The sequence below is a fragment of the Phoca vitulina genome, unplaced genomic scaffold (assembly GCF_004348235.1).
Source record: "Phoca vitulina isolate PV1807 unplaced genomic scaffold, GSC_HSeal_1.0 scaffold27, whole genome shotgun sequence".
Lineage (NCBI taxonomy): Eukaryota > Metazoa > Chordata > Mammalia > Carnivora > Phocidae > Phoca > Phoca vitulina.
In genome coordinates, this window is record NW_022589730.1 from 4,888,905 (window position 1) to 4,907,107 (window position 18,203).

Below are 18,203 nucleotides of genomic sequence, written 5' to 3' on the forward strand. Positions count from 1 at the left end.
CACCCCACCACCCCGTTTTTGTGTGTTTCTACATCTCTTGTGGATGTATAATAATGAGTCTGTTGCTAGTTAGCAATAGAATGAGCTTTGTAAGGTATGGCTTCTATCAAAGTACACTTTAACTCAGTTTATACTCTGAATATTTAACCCGTGGCTTTACATAGTACAAGTAATTGTAAATATCCTTTCATGGGCTTGTGCCTTATTGTCTGTGTTTAGGTAGGAACTTGCTCTGTTTTCTTTTTGTTTTGTTTACACTGGGCTTTAAAATATCAGTTGCTTCAGATCCTTCTTCCATAGGACAACCCTTAAGGAACAATTTCTCCCTTGTTACAAATAGTTTTTATTTTATACAAAATGAATGTGTACAACCTGATACTTCAATGCCACATAATATTTGTCCCTTCATATCTTATTTCTGTTTGTGGAGAGGTATTATTTAGGAGTAAAGTTTCTCATTTATTGACTCATCTAAACCTATTTAAATCCATAATGTCTCCTGGTGATTATAGAGACTTGATCACAAGGACGAGAGAACTATTTTGAAAGTATCTTAACATTTATAAATTTCTTTTTAGTTATTTAAGAATAAAAACCCCTTGATTCTTTTCTCTGCTTTTCTAACTTTGTATCTACACCCTCTCTTCACGTTTAGAGGCAAGTAAAAGAAAGTCTTCACCAGCAAGGACGAGTCCAATTGGCTGCACACGTTTTCAGCTTGAGACCAGAGGTAAGAGCCTGGGCCAAATGCTGAGATGAGCGGGGCAGATGAGCAGAAGAGCCATGGAAGCAAGGGCCATGCATGAGACGTTATTATTATTTTATTTTATTTTTTAGCTCAAATTGATGAAACCTGGAGTTTGTTAGGTCTTGAAAGTTTAGTGCGTCAGTCTGTCAGAAAAGCCTCGAGGAAGTTGGTCCTGGAAGCAGACGTTGTAAAACATGTGGACACTAAATGAAGACATCTGGGAGACAGAAACCCTCCTAATATTTTTATTCACTGATACAGTCATTCCAGGTCCTGTGGGTACGGCTGGAAGTGCTGGGATGAAATGATGGTGGCAGGACATCTGCCCGCGGGGGTGGACGTGCCATCGGACAGGGAAGGAGACCCAGCGAGAATGGGTGAGTACTCCCCATCACGGCACACACATCAGGAGCACCCAGGAACCTGAGCAGACACTGTCTCCAACCTCAGGCAGAGATTCAGAAATAGCAGAAGTCGCTGACTGGCTGCTGGGGTCTCTGCCCCAGTCAGCACGTGGAAGGAGGCGTGGCTATGTAGGGTGCAGCTGCTTTCCTCCTGCGGGACAACTAGAACACAGAAGGGGTGCTTTCATTCAAGTAGCATGTTGTGGGCAGTGTTCCACCAGAGCTGAGAAGAGAATTCAAACTCCTTCCAAGAAGGCCACAACTTTCTCAGAGATGGAATTTCTGAAGGCCTTGTACGTAAATGTACTGAACACTTACTGTGTGCCTGGCGCAGCCCTAAGAGATTTATGTGCAAATAATTACTTTTCCTTACAGTTACTTGGTATGCTATCACACAGCTGAGCATGTCTCTTCTTTCCCATGGCTTACTGATGACGGAACGGGTTCTCGTCTAAGTCGGTGTCCCTTACTGCCTCTGGTTTCCGGAGGTGGCTAGATACTCCATGAAAGTGGTCATTAACACTGATTGGGAGACTGATCACTGAAGCATTAAGCGTCAACACTGAAGGTGGAGGGGGACTGGGAGAACCAGCTGGGAAGAGTGTGTTGCCAAAAACTGATGGACTTCCTATGACGACCCACTTGGAAGTGATCTGTTCCCTAGAGTGGAGCTTCTGGGCTGTGAACGGCACCCACCTCCTTGCTCAGAAATGCAGGAGGGCCCACTTCAGAGGGTTCACTGGCAACCCCACTGCTCATATTTGACATAGCATTGAGGCGGGGATGTAACTCCTTCTTCCTTTGTAGAAGGACCTCCAAGGAAGCAGCGCCCTGACTCCCAAGAGGGTTGATCACCCGTGGGGTCAGTGAATAGACAACAGACTTGGAATATTGAGGCTTCCCTCCAACACCATCAGTTTCACCCTAAATTCCAGTTTCATTGAATACTAGCGCATATTGGTTTATTTTCTGTAAATCTGGTGTCTTCTTTCCCTTCTCTTTCTCTCTCTCCCTCCCTGTCCTCCTCCTTCTCTGTTTTCTCCTTTTTTTTTAAATTGGAGACGCATTCACTGAGCACCTACTGTGTTCCAGGCAATGTTAGGTGTTGGGCGTTCAGTGATGAACAGCAAAAATATGGTCCCTGATCCCCATGAGGTTTATTGTTTAATTGGTGAGGCAATCAAACAGCCACATAAATACATAAGTAAAATTATAAGTGTGACAAGAGCATCAGAGAGAGCATATGATTTCATGAGACCTACAACAGGGCTGTTTGGCTGAGTCAGGAAGGGCAGGGCAGGTTGTCTGATGAGACTGATTAAGCCAGGAATCAGGGAATGGATTGGATTCGGCCTCACGCTGAGTCTGTGAGAGCACCCACGCTGAGAGAGGTCCATGTGTGGATGGGGGGAAGTGCAAAGAGCAAACAGAGCCAGGAGGAGGTGAAGCTGAAGGGCAGGGGGCAGATGCCAAGAATGGAGGGCATGTCTTTGTCTGAGGAGCCATGGTCCTCATGGGGGTAGTACGGCCGGATTTGCATTTTGGAGAGCACACTGGCTCCAAGGAAGGCAGACTTGAATGGAGAGCAGGGCTGGATTGACGATGACGTGTTGGGGGCACAGGGCACAGGCCTGATGTTCCTCTGAGACATCCCCAGAAGGATAGGTCAACCATTGGTACATTTGGGCTCTAAGTTCTCGCTTTATTATATATCATCTTTTTGTGAAAAGTACAAAAAATAGGTCAGACAAGCCTAGGTGTTACTGCTTAATGAGACTCTAAGTATTACAGAAGCCCCCCAAAGGCTGATAATTGGTTTAACAAAGTGGTTCTTTGCAGGCAGCAAACTCATTCTAATACTGAGGCTCTTTTTCTCAGACAATTCGGGAAAGAAAGGACTTTGATTCACGCTTGTAGAAACTTTAGTATTAAGGATATATAGGCATCATTTTAAATTTACTATTCATTCAGTTTTATCTAATTTTGGGCTTGTGTTTATGGCGAGGATAATTCTCAGTGAAGCCTATCATGACTACAACTATCTGCACTTGGTGGGTGCCCTCTTCTCTCTCATCCCAATTCCTAGCTTTTCTAGTCATCCCCACTTACAATCTAAAGAAACTCCCCAGCAGAATTCAGAATCCACAATGTGTCACTTAGTTTTCTCTGTTTTTTTTTTTAAAGATTACTTATTAATTTGAGAGAGAGAGAGGGAATACAGTAGCAGAGAGCAGCAGAGGGAAAAGGAGAAGCAGGCTCCCCACCGAGCAGGGAGCCTGACATGGGGCTCCATCCCAGGACCCCGGGATCATGACCTGACTGAAGGCAGACGCTTAACCGACTGAGCCACCCAAGCGCCCCAGTTTTCTCTGTTTAAAACTTGTGTGTGGACACATCCCAGAAGGCTTGTTAGGCTCTGAGGATGGCTTTGAGGCTGAAGAGGGAAGTCTCAGACGATCTAGGGATTTGTGATGTCTGTATCACAAAGTTTCTCAGAAGTACTATCTACACTCACAAGTGAGCTAAAGATTGAAATAAGTCCTTGGATGAATGAGATAATACAGGACAGTTGACCCTAGAACAACACAAGTTTGAACTACGCAGGTCCACTTATATGGGGATTTTTTTCTATAAATAGAGTATTGTGTGATTTTCTTAACATTTCTTTCCTCCAGCTTACTTTATTGTAAGAATACAACATATAATACATATAACATACAAAATATGTGTTAATCTACTGTATATATTATTGGTAAGGCTTCTGGTCAACAGTAAGCTATTAGTAGTTAAGTTTTCAGGAAGTCAAAAGTTATATGCAAATTTTTGACTGCGGAAGGGTTGCCTGTAACCCCTACATTTGTCCCAGGGTCAACTGTACATCATGGAGGCTCTTGCTGAACCATTTAATCTAATAGTGTGCTTTAGGTAACAAATAACCTACAATTGAGGACAATAATTTATGTCACAATAAATCTCAAATGAAAAGTTTTTTATTAAAAAAAAAAAAAAAAACCCTTATGGTACACAAAACATCACCTTTCCAAAGTGAATGCTTCCTGAAAGATCCATTAGAGATTTTTCAGAGCTTTCTTGGCTTTGCCTAAGGTACAGGGCCTTTGTGAGAACACTTAGAGGGTCAAGGTGATATGAAGGAATAGATTTGGGATATGAACTTTTACAGCAATACAATGTGCTATAAGCAGAGAAATCCTCATTATGATGGCATCCAACTACCACAGCAACAAATGTGTTTTATCTACTAAAGTCACACCCCCAAAGTCCCACTTCAACTCTAACTTGAAGTCAAAATCATTGCCATTTTCTGCCTGTGGACTATTGACAGGATATGAAAAATAATGATATTATGACTATCTTAGAAGGGAAGACTATTTGAGGTAGACAGAAAAGGTTCATTCCTTCAATAAATGTAAGTACTTATTAGCCAGGTACAATGGAAGGTACTCAGAAGAGGTATAATTCTCACTTTCAAAGACTTTACAGTCTAGGGCGCCTGGGTGGCTCAGTTGGTTAAGCGACTGCCTTCGGCTCAGGTCATGGTCCTGGAGTCCCGGGATCGAGTCCCGCATCGGGCTCCCTGCTCGGCGGGGAGCCTGCTTCTCCCTCTGACCCTCCCCCCTCTGATGTGCTCTCTCTCTCTCATTCTCTCTGTCTCAAATAAATAAATAAAATCTTTAAAAAAAAAAAAAAAAAAAAAAGACTTTACAGTCTAGTGGGACAGGTTGACCATTAAAAGAACAATTACATACTATATATAATAAATGCTACCCTATATTCAGATGAGGAACACATAAGGGGGCACTCACCAAGACAGACTCCCTGGGGGAAATGGCTTCTATACCGATAAGAGTCAGCCAGGGATGGATGGGGAGGAGGTTGAGGAAGGGGTTATTCATACAGAGGCAAGAGCATGTACAAACACTGCACTATGGTGCTATCTGGGAAGTGATGAATGCTTACCTCACCATACAGAATAAAGGGCTTAGGGCAGGACCCCCAGTGGCATGGTATCCTAAACATTACCAGGCTTAGTCATGGCTGGCTCTTGGTCTTGAGATAGATGAGATGAAGCAAGCAAGGCCTTGGAGTTTCAGCAGATTAGGGTATGGGGGCGATAACCAGGGTCTAACACCTCCCAGCACAGCCATGTGGGTTTCCTAAGGCTCTTGTCCCTCTCACACATTGCAGTCTGTTGGTTCTTTACACAGAGGCATGCTGTTACAAAGGCCTTGGGTCATGATGACTGGGAAGAAAACACCCATTTGTCACAGAGCCCATATTTTAAAGGAGGAAAAGAGCTTTGATATATGTTGTTTATAATTGTGATTCCTTCAATTTCCTATACTTTCTGGAATTTATCAGAATTTTCTGTGCATTCAAATATGCAGAACATATTTGGATGGTCTCCTTTGTTGTTTAAATAAAGGAAAAAGAGCTGGAGCTTCACAGAGACCCAAGACATAACCCTAGACAGGGACAGAACCCTGGCATCAACTCTTGGGCTAGAAATCAGCCACCCAACTTGTCAACTGAGGACTCTTTGTGCATGAGGCATAGGTCCTTCATTGTGGACTAATACTTGCTCCTAAGAGGCCTCAGAAAGAATTCTCAGGCTTTGCTGGTGGTCAGGCCAAGATAGCAGGCCTGAAAGGAGAGGTCAGTTGGAGCTGTCCGTGGTGCTCACCCCATTGACTGCCTGGTCAGCTTTTTCTTGGGCTTTGGTGCTCAACCTAGTTGCAAGCCATTTTGCTTCCACTCTTGATCAGGACTCCTAGCACACTGGTCAAGCCACTGATATTTTAGTTACATTATATTCTTGACCTCCTCAGCTCCTTACTTGGCTGTCCACACTTTCTCCTACTCTGCCTGAATCTATTGATATTCTGTTAAGTTCAGGCGACCACATTGTTCTGCTCTGGTTTCTGCTGAATGCCCTTGGATTTCTTTTCTAGTCAAGAGAGGAACCCTGTTTTATTGTGAACAATGAAAATGTTCTCAGTTTTTTAAAATTTAAATGAACATCAGAAAAAAAGCTTTCTGGCTATTTGATTCCTATGGGCTGAAAGGCAGCTCTCATCAAAATAATAATGGAAACTGGGACAGGTCACTTTTATTATAAGCTGTTGTCTTCTAGGGTTGAATTTTTGATTAAAATTCATAAAATATCATTTGCAACCAGTATAATTAGGGTTTTATTCCATAGATGTGAAGGAAAAATGTCAGCTCAAACCTTAAAAAATGTGAGGAATCTTGAATTGATTAATTTTTCAATTATTCTTCATGACAAATGACTTCTCTTTCAATTCCAGATGAAAATCAAAGGGTGTTCTTCAGCTCCAGGTAAATGTTGACTCTTCTGTCTCATAAAAAAGCACTTAGACATGATGGATGGAATTAAGGGGTGAAATGAGGTCTCTTAGCAAAAACAAACATTCTGACAATATTCCTGATTTTTCTGTCTTCTTGTGATTTAGATAACTTAGAAGTGTTCTGCTAACAATTATTAGCCAAATTTTAGCCTTTCAGGAAATTAAGTGACATTGTAGGTCTAAATTAAAAACCACCTGTAATATTAAAAGCACTGAATAAAATACATGACAGATTTGAGGCTTGATATATATATATCATACATACATACATACATATATATATATATGAAATAGCTCTGCCATATTTCAGATATTCACAATGGCTTAGTGGAGAATAAACAGATGGGACAATGCAAAGTCTACAGAGGTTTTTAAAATTTATTTATGTAATTTAAAACATTTCTTCCCTAATTGCTCTGGGTAAATCATAAAGGTTTTATCTTTATGTTTGCCCTCCCTTTTATAATATTCTCCCTATAGTTCAACATGTATGTACTACCTTTCTGGGACCTTTTGTGTTTTTGCTCTAATTCCTGATCTGTCTCTAACTGTACACCAGGGCTTGTAGAAGCACACACTGTCAATATTCTGGGAAGATGGAAGTTTGAATGTATCCTAATGCCCTCCTTTCCTAACTATTCACAATTGACCACCTTTTCCGAGCCAAATAGTGGTGGGGTTTATCAGAAGGAGTGACCCAAAAGATATGAGTGAGGCTCAGGCTGTGCCAGGGCCTAGACAGTCCCATTTTGGTGGCAGAGATCACTGGAGTGGGGTCTGGAGTTTAAAAAGCAGAGATCACTGGAGTGGGAATTTGGTGGATCATGGGGAAATCTTAGCTTTTAAGGATCTATGAATTTCTCAGAAGATGACTAGAACTTTCCTATGTCCAAGAATCCCTAAAGAGATCTGCTGCACTTTTATTTTTTACTTTTTAATTTTTTAAAGATTTACTTATTAGAGAGAGAGAGAGAGAGCAGGGGGAGGAGCAAAGGGAAAAAGAATCTCAAACAGACTCTGCAGTGAGCGCAGAGCCCATGACCCTGGGCTTGATCTCATGACCCTGAGATCATGACCTGAACTGAAATCAAGAGTCAGATGCCTAACTGACTGAGCCACTGAGGCGCCCTTCTGCTACACTTTTAGAAAGCAGAATTATTGAGTGTGTGGGCCAAGTCTATTCCATTTACTCTTCTCTAGGCTGGAGACTAAGGAGAGCAAGGAGGGGAGATGTTTCTTCCTGGTACCATGGACAAAGGACTTCAGCTTCCCTGCTGGAACTCTGCCAACTGACTGGGGAAGACCTGGATTTCTGCACACACATGCGTGCATGCCCACGTGCACACATACAGGCATTCACTCTGTTATAGGAGTAATTGCTGTCACTTGAAGTCTCTCAACAGCTTTATCTGAGCCCCACTGAGTGGGTAAAAACAGACAAAGTGACAAACAAGCAGGGAAAGAAAGAATTGATGACAAGTGAAATGACGAAAATAATTAGAGCATATAAGGAGATTTATTATGGCACACAGATTTTCAGAACTAAAAGTGTGATATTAAAGAAAAAATACTGGTGAGGACAGAATTAGTGCTGAGAAGACTAAGGAAGGAATATCTCAAAACACAGAAAAAATATAAAGAGAGCTGAAGAGGACAGATCCAGCAATGTAACACACAAAAAACATCTGTTGTGGAAAGACCTGGAGGAAGTGCAATAATTGAGCAAATAATAGCAGAATATTTCCCTGAGTTAAGTAGGACTTGAGTCTGCAGAGTTAAATGTGTTCCTGAGGTTCATCCAAGACTGATGTACAGAACACACATGGACATTTTCCAGTTAGCTTTCTGATGCTCAGGAACAAAGAGAAAAACCTTCACATTCTAAGAAAGAATGAACAGGTTACCTATGAGGGAAAAACTGAAAGGTTAGAAATGGCTCATCTGTAGCTCTGAAATTTCCTCAGATAATATGTATAGACTTCCAAGAAGAAGCTCCTCTTCCAGGATCCCTCTACGCAGCAAAGATACCATCAACTGCTAGGGTGAGTGAAATTTACACATATTCAGGATTCAGAGATTGTATCATCCATAAACCCCATCTGTAGACCATGCACAAAAACAGACTCTAGCTAAACAATAAGTGAACCACGACAGGCACTTCATGTGGGAGAGGATTGAAAGGAGGAGGAAGCAGAAGTTAGCAAGAATAATCCTACAGTTCTTATTAAAAATCTACAAGCAAAGGAAATGATAAAAGAGAGAGAGACAAACCAAGAAACGGACTCTCGACTCTAGAGAACACACTGATGGTCACCAGTGGGGAGGTGGGTGGGGGGAGGGGGGAAACAGGTGACCGGGATGAAGGAGTGCACTTGTGATAAGCGCTGGGTGATGTATGAAGTATTGAATCACTAGATTGTACACCTGAATCTAATATAACTCTGTATGGTAACTATACTGGAATTTAAAATAAAATAAAATTGAATTAAAAATAAATAATTACATTCAAGATTTAAAAAGAAAATCTAACAGTCCAGAAACAAAAGCATTAAAAGTATTAAATTACATCATTAGAACCTTGAAGTCAGTGTTGGGAGTGATGGTACAGGAAGGCAAAGAATCAGTGAAGGTTCTCATTTAGGGGAGGAGAGAGCAAAAATATCCCAAAGATTTCCTCTGACATAGCCACAGGGGCAAGGGCGGAAGAAGAAGAAGGGAGGATAGAATGCCTGGTGGAGGGAAATCCCCGATGGCTGGTTTTCGTACAACACAAAACAAATGTGTGTTTGATAGTGAGTTTTATGAGAGGTCACTCATGGGAAAGTGTCAGAGGACAGGAGTACATTTTACATAAATAATAATCAATAGGGACATGAGTGTTTACTTGACCAAACTAGTGACAGAGGAAAAAGAAAAAGGGAAACCAGAAAGTAAAATTAATACAATGGAAGGTATAAAGCCAAAATTAGAAATAAAAGGATGAGAAAATAGTTCTTGGACAACAATGGAAACAGAAGGAGAGTGAGAATGACCACATTATTAGACAAGGTGAAATGTAAGCACTCGATGTAACAGAGTGACTGACATCTTACAGTCACAAAACACCCACTCATTAAAAAAAATGTCATGACTTTATACACACCAGCTCGTTAACAGCAGAAAGAAATTGAATAACATAATAAACAAATTTGAATATGTAATTTATATTTTTGGATTAATAATATAGTTTTTTTTCTTCTTTATATTTAGTGAAATATTAAAAAATTGGTCATGCCCTGACCATGAGGAAAACCTTAGCAAAATAACCAGGATACTTTATAGGACACATTCTCTGATAATAATAAATGAAATTATGAATTGATAACAAAAATATGAAACAGTCTTAATATGAGATCAATGGAGAAATCTAAGAAAGAATGAAAAGGATCAAGTGTCACACAAAAATATATAGGATCAGTGAAAGTTGGTTCTCAGTGCCTTGATTAATAAGAGTACAGGCCAAGAACATAGGAATTTATGCTCATTTGAGAAATTATAATAGAACAAAGTTAAGAAAGTTGGAAAACAGAATTAACAAAACTAAAAGTTGAAATATATGTGAATATATGTACTAAAGATAAATAAATGAAAAGTATCTTATCTTTTGAAAAGCCCAATAAATATGTAAGCCCTCTAAGGAAAAAAACAAAAATTATACAAGACTTAGAAATGGGAAAGAGAAATAGAAGAAATGAAGATAATTGTGAGATTGCTATGTGTACTCCTTGGCCTCAAATTTGGAAACTAGAGGAAATTGATGATTTTATAGTGAACCATAAATTACTGAAATTGGAATGAAGACAGGAAATTCAAAAAGACATTAGAAATAGGATTAAAATCTATTATTAAAAAAGACCCAAGAATTGATAGTTTCATATCCAAGTTCTATATAACACTTAAAGGAAAGATAATTCCCAAGTCATTTACATTAACTCAGATTATATGTGAAGGTGGGAAGATCCCAACTCATTTTTTGAAGCCTGTAAAAATTAAATACGAAAACAGGTAGAGGCAGTACAAAGAAAATAATATAGATCAATGTCACTCATGAGTAGAGATATGAACATTTTAAATAAAATGTTAACAAACAGAATAAAAAGAAAAATATATTGACCAAGTCAGGTCTATTCAAGGAAAACAAGGGAAGTTCAATATCAGGAACTATATCAACATAATACATCAAACCATGGAGGAGAAAACCAATATGGTCATGTCCACAGGCATCAAAAGTATTTGATATAATACAGTAAAAATACTTGTTAACTTCTGTTGCATTGATAAAATAAAACACAAAGGTACAAATAAATAGAAACTACTTACATATATTGAAATTTCTTTTATTCTTTCTTTTTTAAAATTTTATTTTAACTCCAGTATAGTTAGCGTACAGTGTTATATTTGTGTCAGGTGTGTGATACGATGATTCCACAATTCCATACATCACCGCATGCTCATCACAGGTGCACTCCTTCATCCCCATCACCTATTGAAATTTCTTTTCAAAAATTACTGTCAATAACTAAAATGTAAAATCATAGAGTGATTTCTAAACAGAGACAAAATTATTTTTTAATGAATAATTGAAAATGAATAAATAAATGAAAACAAAATCACTCAAATTATTTTGCAGATTCTACTAAATTTCACAGGGGAAAAAAACGAAACAGCTGCTATAAAGGTTGGAAAATAAAGCATCGTCACAGAAGGATCCCTTCTGGGCTGCCTCCTGTCATGGAGGAGGTCAGGGTGAATTCCACAGTGTCCCAGGGTACTGGTTAAGGAATAGGTTTTACTGATAAAAGGGAAAATTCAAAGACCAGAGTTTGTAAGAGAAAGCTGTGTGAGTCCCCCAGTTAGTCATCCCGGAGAGCTGAGATGGGTCTGGGTGTTTCCGAACATGGCTTGTGTTCCAGTCTCCTAGAAGGATGCCACTCCTCTGTCAGTCTCTCTTCCTAGAGGATGAACATGAGAGAGGAGCTTTGTCTGTGGAAGGTGACAAAGGCTGAAACCAAGCAGCCTGGGTGTGCAGTGATAGGTATTATCAGGAGCTTCTGGGAAAGCAAGTTGCCTTGCACCTGCAGATCTTGGTGAAGGTGTGGACCTTGGTGGCCATGAGGTGATACAGTGACCTCAGCCAGAGGGAGAAGGGCTCAGCTGAGTCTGAGTGGGGCTTGGCTTGCTGGCAGAAGGGGGATACCCTAGAATGAGTATCAGGGTCACTCCTGCTTCTTGAATAATGGGAAGAAAAAGCAAAACATTTTATTTGCCTGGAGATACAATTTTATAAAAGGAAAACCCAGAAGGCTTGACTTTAAAAGATAAATATAAGATTAACATATAAAAATCAATAGTTTCTTAATTGTTAGCAATTAGCAGCTAAAGACAGAAATGTGGAAAACTTAATTTACAATAACAACAAAAGTTATGAAATATTCAGGAATGACTTTAATAAGGAATCTACATTAAAAATAATTACACGATTTTTTGAGGGATTAAAAAATGTTTTTTTCAACTAACACAAGGATATACCTGACCATGGATGGAAATATTTAATTACTAAAATTATTAATAAATTCCTCTAAAATCTACATATTATGGATAATTAAATCCTAAATAGATCACATTTTAAATTAGATCAAAATTCCCTATAGAAGACAAATACCTGAGAATGAACAAGAAAATAATGGCAGATATCAAAAGGTAATACACAGTCCCAAATAGAATAAAAGTTGTTTCTAAAATAAAAGAATCATAAACAGATTTCAGATATATGAGAATTTAATATGGGAAAAGTTAGTGTTTCAATTTAATTGTTATATATTTCTTTAATAAATGTTGCTAGCACAAATGGAAATTTATCAAGAAGAAAATAAAATTAGACTCTTACCTCATACCCCAAAATACAAAATCTCAGATGAATTTAAAAGCTAAGTGGAAAAAACCCCACATCTTAAAAGATGATTTAGATGACTGGGAATTGAGAATGCCTTTCTAAGGAAGACAAGAAATCCAGAAGCTATAAAATAAAGATACTACATAAACAACATAAACAGATGATGGCTTAGAAAAACATTTGCAAAGCATGTTCTGTCTTTTGCTTAAGATATAAACCGCTTAGTTTGGGGTAAGGGGGGCAATACAGGTAAAATCATCGTATATGATACAATTCCATTTGTGTGCACCTGTGTGCGTGCATGTGTGTGTTTATAGAAAGATGTGTGAAATATGTTCACCAAATGTTAATGGTGGTTCTTTTAGGACAGTGATATTTTAGGTGACTGTACTTATTTAAACTTCCATGTATTGCTAAAAATTTTTATCATGATTATGTTCAATTTATATATCTAGCAAACAAAACTCCCCCAAATGAACAAAAACAGAAAGAACCCACATCCTTCTGGGCATGATTGCAGGTATTCAACCACGGAGACCTCTGATATTCTGATATTTGCACAATACCGGCTCTGGTTAAAAAAAAAAATTAACCTGTCGCTTCTGAAAATGCTTTCCTGTTTGAACATGGTTATCAATATTGAATTCATTTTTTGACAGAAGCCCTTGGTCAGGAAGCATAATGAATCTGGTAATGCCCTATTTCTTAGGGTTTTGACATTCATATTTGTATGTTTTATTCTCCCCTTGCTGATGGCAGCAACATCTACTCCCCAGTCGGTGCTTGTGGGTTTCCTGGGGCTGCTATCTTGTGAATACATGCATCACAGGACAAAGGGACAAATCACCGGAATGGCATCAGAGGTACTCTGTCATTTATTTTGTGAGTGTTCAAAGGCACCAGCTGCCCTTCAGAAAACCAATAACCCCTCAGGAAGAAAATGGTATAATATTGTGTGCTTTCTCGGATTTAGTTAAAACTGTGACAGCAATCCCATAATATTCTACAGTTTTAGATTATTAGTATGAGGAATGACTGTTGGTCACACATTTCCTATCATAGGTACAAGTGGATTGTAGTATTATAAATGTTTACTGATACTTGCTCACCAGGTTTTGGAGGGAGGCTTGTGAGCTCCTGAAAGTGACAGAAAAAGGCGGTGAAGGATCTGGACAAGGAATCCTCCACTGCTGTAAGACTCTAATGCAGCTTGAAGGGATTTCAGGGAACCCTCAGTTTCTACTTCCCGACTTTAAGCAGAGATGTGCCCACAGCTTGAGTTTTTCCAAGTCAAATCTTTGTAACCACATACTAATTTAGATTTTTCTTTTTTCCTATATATGTGGTGAGACCTTCATGAATGAAATAAGTCTTTACATTGAAATTTGTTAAGAAGGTGCCATTTATTAGAACCTTTATTACTGGGGCGCCTGGGTGGGCTCTGTCGGTTAAGCATCTGACTCTTGATTTCAGCTCAGATCATGATCTCAGGGTCGTGACAGTGAGCCCCATGTCGGGCTCTGTGCTGCGCGTGGAACCTGCTTAAGATTATCTCTCTCCCTCTGCCCCCCCCAACACTTGAGCTCTCTCTCTTAAAAAAAAAGAACCTTTATTACTAATATTAATCTGTGTTTGTGAAGTTCATAAAGATGGCTAAAACAGAGACTGAAGGAGATTCTTTCACTTGGGGTATTGTAAAGATGACCAAAACATTACTGAGGTGGACTGAACCCCTACTGTGGGATTAGAGAGACAGACATTTACTCGGTTAACCCAGGCATGACTAGCTAAATGCACTTGTCTGAGTGTGTGCTTATGTACATATCTTAGCATCTCTTACAAAACCACTGGTGTGTTGTAGGTGCTCTGAAGAGGCTTCAACTGTCATGGGGCTCTGATGTTAATTTCCTGTTCCTCTCAACTCTGAAGCTAGAGAAGACCATCCATTTTCATCCTAGGTTGGTTGATTTTTCTTCATCATTTCAGCTCCTTGTTCTCTATTAATCTTCCCTTTGTTCACAGCAATTATATTCCTGAATAATTACTTGCTTGCATCGGAGCTTGAATACCAGTTGGTCTATGATGGTTTCTTCCACAAGAATGACTCTCCATCTGTTCAGGGTGGTGTCTTTCCCTGAACGGAGGGTCGTTCCTCAGCCTCGGGGTGGGAGAGCTCATGTGTCGACTCTGGCTTTTGCCACCAAGGTGGTGGGGCACCTGGAAGGTTTTCTATTACACAGAAGTTACTGAGGCTCTTGATACTCTTTGAGCACCAGTATTAAATACCCGCTCTGGCCATTAGCAACTGGGATTTGTGCTGAAGCATTTTAAGTCAATTAGGTTTGAAATTCATAGCACTAAAAAATGAATTTCCATTACATAATGGTCATTACATTTTCATTATACCTGATTGTCGTCGTCGTCGTCTTCTTCTTCTTCTTCTTCTTCTTTTTCTTCTTCTTCTTCTTCTTCTTCTTCTTCTTCTTCTTCTTCCTCTTCTTCTTCCTCTTCTTCTTCTTCTTCTCTTCCTCCTCCTCCTCCTCCTGATTGACTGTAAAATCCTGAGTTGTTCTTTTACCTTAGTACAGTGCTTGGTTCATGTTGAAATACAATAAATTTTAGTTTCCAGGTGTCTCCTGCTGGTGGATTTTGCCATCATTTATTTGAGTGAAGGAAATCAATATTAACAGGCTTATTTATATTCCCTGTTCATTAATTAAAATAGCAGATTCTGAGTGTTGAAATCAAAGACAGTTTGTCATTAAGAAAATTAGGATTACTGTATTGGTGATCAGGTCCCAGATTAAAGATAGTTTTGAAAAATGTATCTGGTTTTAAAAACAGAGTTAGTAGATGGAAAACACTTTGAAAACTACTACTCTACATTTGTAATATCATCATTTTGGAAAAAAACTTAGATTATGTAGAATTCTTTTACCATCATCAAAGCATACCTGTATAGTAAATGTGGCAGCAGGGAACCACGCAAAGGCATAGGAATGCTTTCTAGTTTTCTTACTCCTAACTCAGGCATGAAAATTGGTGATAAACAGGAAGAGTATCACTTACTCTTCTAAATTCTTTATAACACAGCTCCATTTATGGAGTCCAAGTACCAGAAAGGACAGAAAACGCATAATAGCCTTGAAGTAGACCCATTTTCCTTAGATTTGTGGGGAAATGACTGGATTGGTTTTCTTTCTTTTTTTTGAACCTAATGGTAGAATAAAGAGCAGGGAGCCAATTAGATCAGCCTGTCATTTCTTTATTGCCATGACATCCCTTATACGCCAACTATGTAATTGCTTCTGTGAGTAGTAAATCCACATCTATGGCCCCTGTTTCAAGACAATGTTCTGAAAAAAGATGAAGAAAACAGCAGGTTTACTGAAAGGAATAATAATAATAATAATAATAATAATAATAATAATAACAAAAAGAATGCTCAGGTTTCTGTAAAACTGCCTTCTTTTAAAAGTTTCTTTGGGACGTGAGTCCTTTAAACACAGACATTGACTGTATGTGTAGTTTCCTTTCCGGGAGGGGGCTAGTCTTGACCTAAAGGCTTCGGGGACTCGTTCCTGCACTGGCTGGTGATAACCAGCAATCCTCTTGGATTGGGGCGTGGGGACCCCATAGAGTCTGGCTGCTGTGGGCCTGGATGTGCCCTGGGGTGGGATGTCCGCCGCTGAGGGTGCCCCTGACCGTGCCACCCACCGGGCGATGTGCTGCTCGAGTTTTGAGACACTGCCTGCTCTTTCTTCTTCAGAGATTTGATCCGATTCCCACTTGGCTCCAGAGAAGCTCAGGGAAGTGTCTGAAGAGGCATTTAAGGTGAGAGCGTTTCTTGCTTTTTATTTTTCATTTTGTTCTGGGATTCGGACGTGGTTCACAGCGTTGGCTCCACCACCCAGCGTTCGTATCTCCATCTGACCCTGTCTCTGTGTTTCTTTGTCCCTGTGCCTTAGTTTCTCCCTGTGAGACACGGTCTCGGAGACACAGAGCAAGGTCAGTGTTTCCGTTAGAAAATGCATTGGGAGATGTGACGGGGCTCAGGTCATCCTAACTAAGAGGAGTTTATGCAAACTCCTGGGGCTTTTCCAAGTGCTGGTGCGGCAGACAGAGCTGCTGAGCGTTCCTTCCACACTGAGCCGTGAGAAATGCAGCAGGAAACTCGGGTGTGCCTTTCTCCCTCCCCCTAGTAGACAGGAATCAGGCCATGGGATCATTGAAAGGCCAGTGGATTTTTTTTAAATTCTCAACTTCCTTTATTTTTCCAACACTAAAGTGCAAGATCTGCTGCTCTGTCATCTACTAAACATACTTCATCTCTTCTCAGCCTCAACTTTCTTACTTATTAAAGCAGTATAGTTTTTTTCCCTTTGTCATTAATAATTTACATTGGGACTCCACATGCGTGAGGAAGGATGGGGGGAAAAAAGGCTTGAGAAATCACCTGAAGGATATTTATAATGGAGTTTGATTGGAAAATTGCTCTGCAGTTGTTTAAATAAAAGGAAGGCAGGGACAACTTGTGTCCCGACTATGTGAGCTCGGGTGAGATTTAGCTCTGTGCTTGCGGAACATCTTGGCCTGGGTTCTTCATGGGAAGCAGAGTGGAGACAAGGATGGGCAGAGGTGGCTGGCTATGGAGAGTGATTCCTGGGCACAGAAGCAGGGAATGGAAGTGGAATCGGGAAGGTGGGAAAGCCAATCCAAGTGTGTTTTACCAAGCTGGTCACTGTTGTGGACAACTAGAGCTAGATTCATCGAGAAGCCTTGTAGGATGTACCCCAGAATGAATCAGCCTGCGATATGTAAAAGGGATTGTGCACCTGCTGGCCCCCATTTGCTGTTGGTCAAGAGTGCGTTCCCAGCAAACCTGACACTTTCAGGAAGTAAGATGTGTGCAGGGCCGGCTGGGGTGAAGTGCTGTCACTGTCCTCAGTCTATACCTGCGTGAATCCACGTCCTGCAGCTCTGGCTGCAAAGGTGGGCTGTGGGCCCGGGAGGTGGAACACGAGAGACGTCCAGTCCAGTGAACTTGCATTCACTGATTCTCAGAATACTATTGATTTAGGAACATCATATAGAAGCAAATGAAATTAGCACAAATTTAGGAAAAGGAAAATGATGGGGAAAATGAAAAGTTGAAGTTAATCACTCAAAAAAAAAAAAAAACCTGTAGAGGGTAAATTACTCCTTAGGTATTAATACTAATCATAATTATAAATTCCAACCAATTTTTGGAAATCACTTATTCAATGATTTTATAGAATATAATTTTAAAGAATAAGTGTTTAAGTGTAGGAAACCTACGGGGAGTAGGTACAAGAACTGATCTGGAACCATTCAAAGATGTCCAGGACCTATTAAGTGATGAGCTTTGTGTTGAGCACTTGGCACAGCAGGATTCATCTTATGTTTTTCTCACCACAAGGAGCTCATCATGTATGCAGTGATTTAAGGACATAAGAACATATTAAATAATTACAGTGTGATGTCACAAGTGCCTTACCAGAGAAAAAGTACTGCAAGTGCTTTGGGAGCACTTGGTGGGGGTGGGCGAGGGTTGGGAAGAGTTTCAGAGAACAAGAAGTAAACCATTTCCAGGTACCATCCTGTTGCCCATCTCCATTCTTAAAGCTCTGAGAGGGTTTAAGGGCCTTTCTTATGGTAACAATAGCTGTTTTGGCTTATGCTGGCCTTCCCAGAATTATCTGTGGAATGAA

General features: G+C 39.9%; 1 long non-coding RNA gene across 1 annotated transcript; it reads left to right on the forward strand.

Annotated features, from left to right (window-relative positions):
- Positions 1–655: 655 nt before the first annotated feature.
- On the forward strand, positions 656–17,598 carry LOC116643836. The gene is made up of 7 exons (XR_004301638.1): positions 656–730; positions 1,010–1,125; positions 6,480–6,510; positions 7,740–8,581; positions 13,231–13,334; positions 14,333–14,429; positions 16,241–17,598. It is a non-coding gene; the product is annotated as an uncharacterized LOC116643836 (long non-coding RNA).
- Positions 17,599–18,203: the final 605 nt, after the last annotated feature.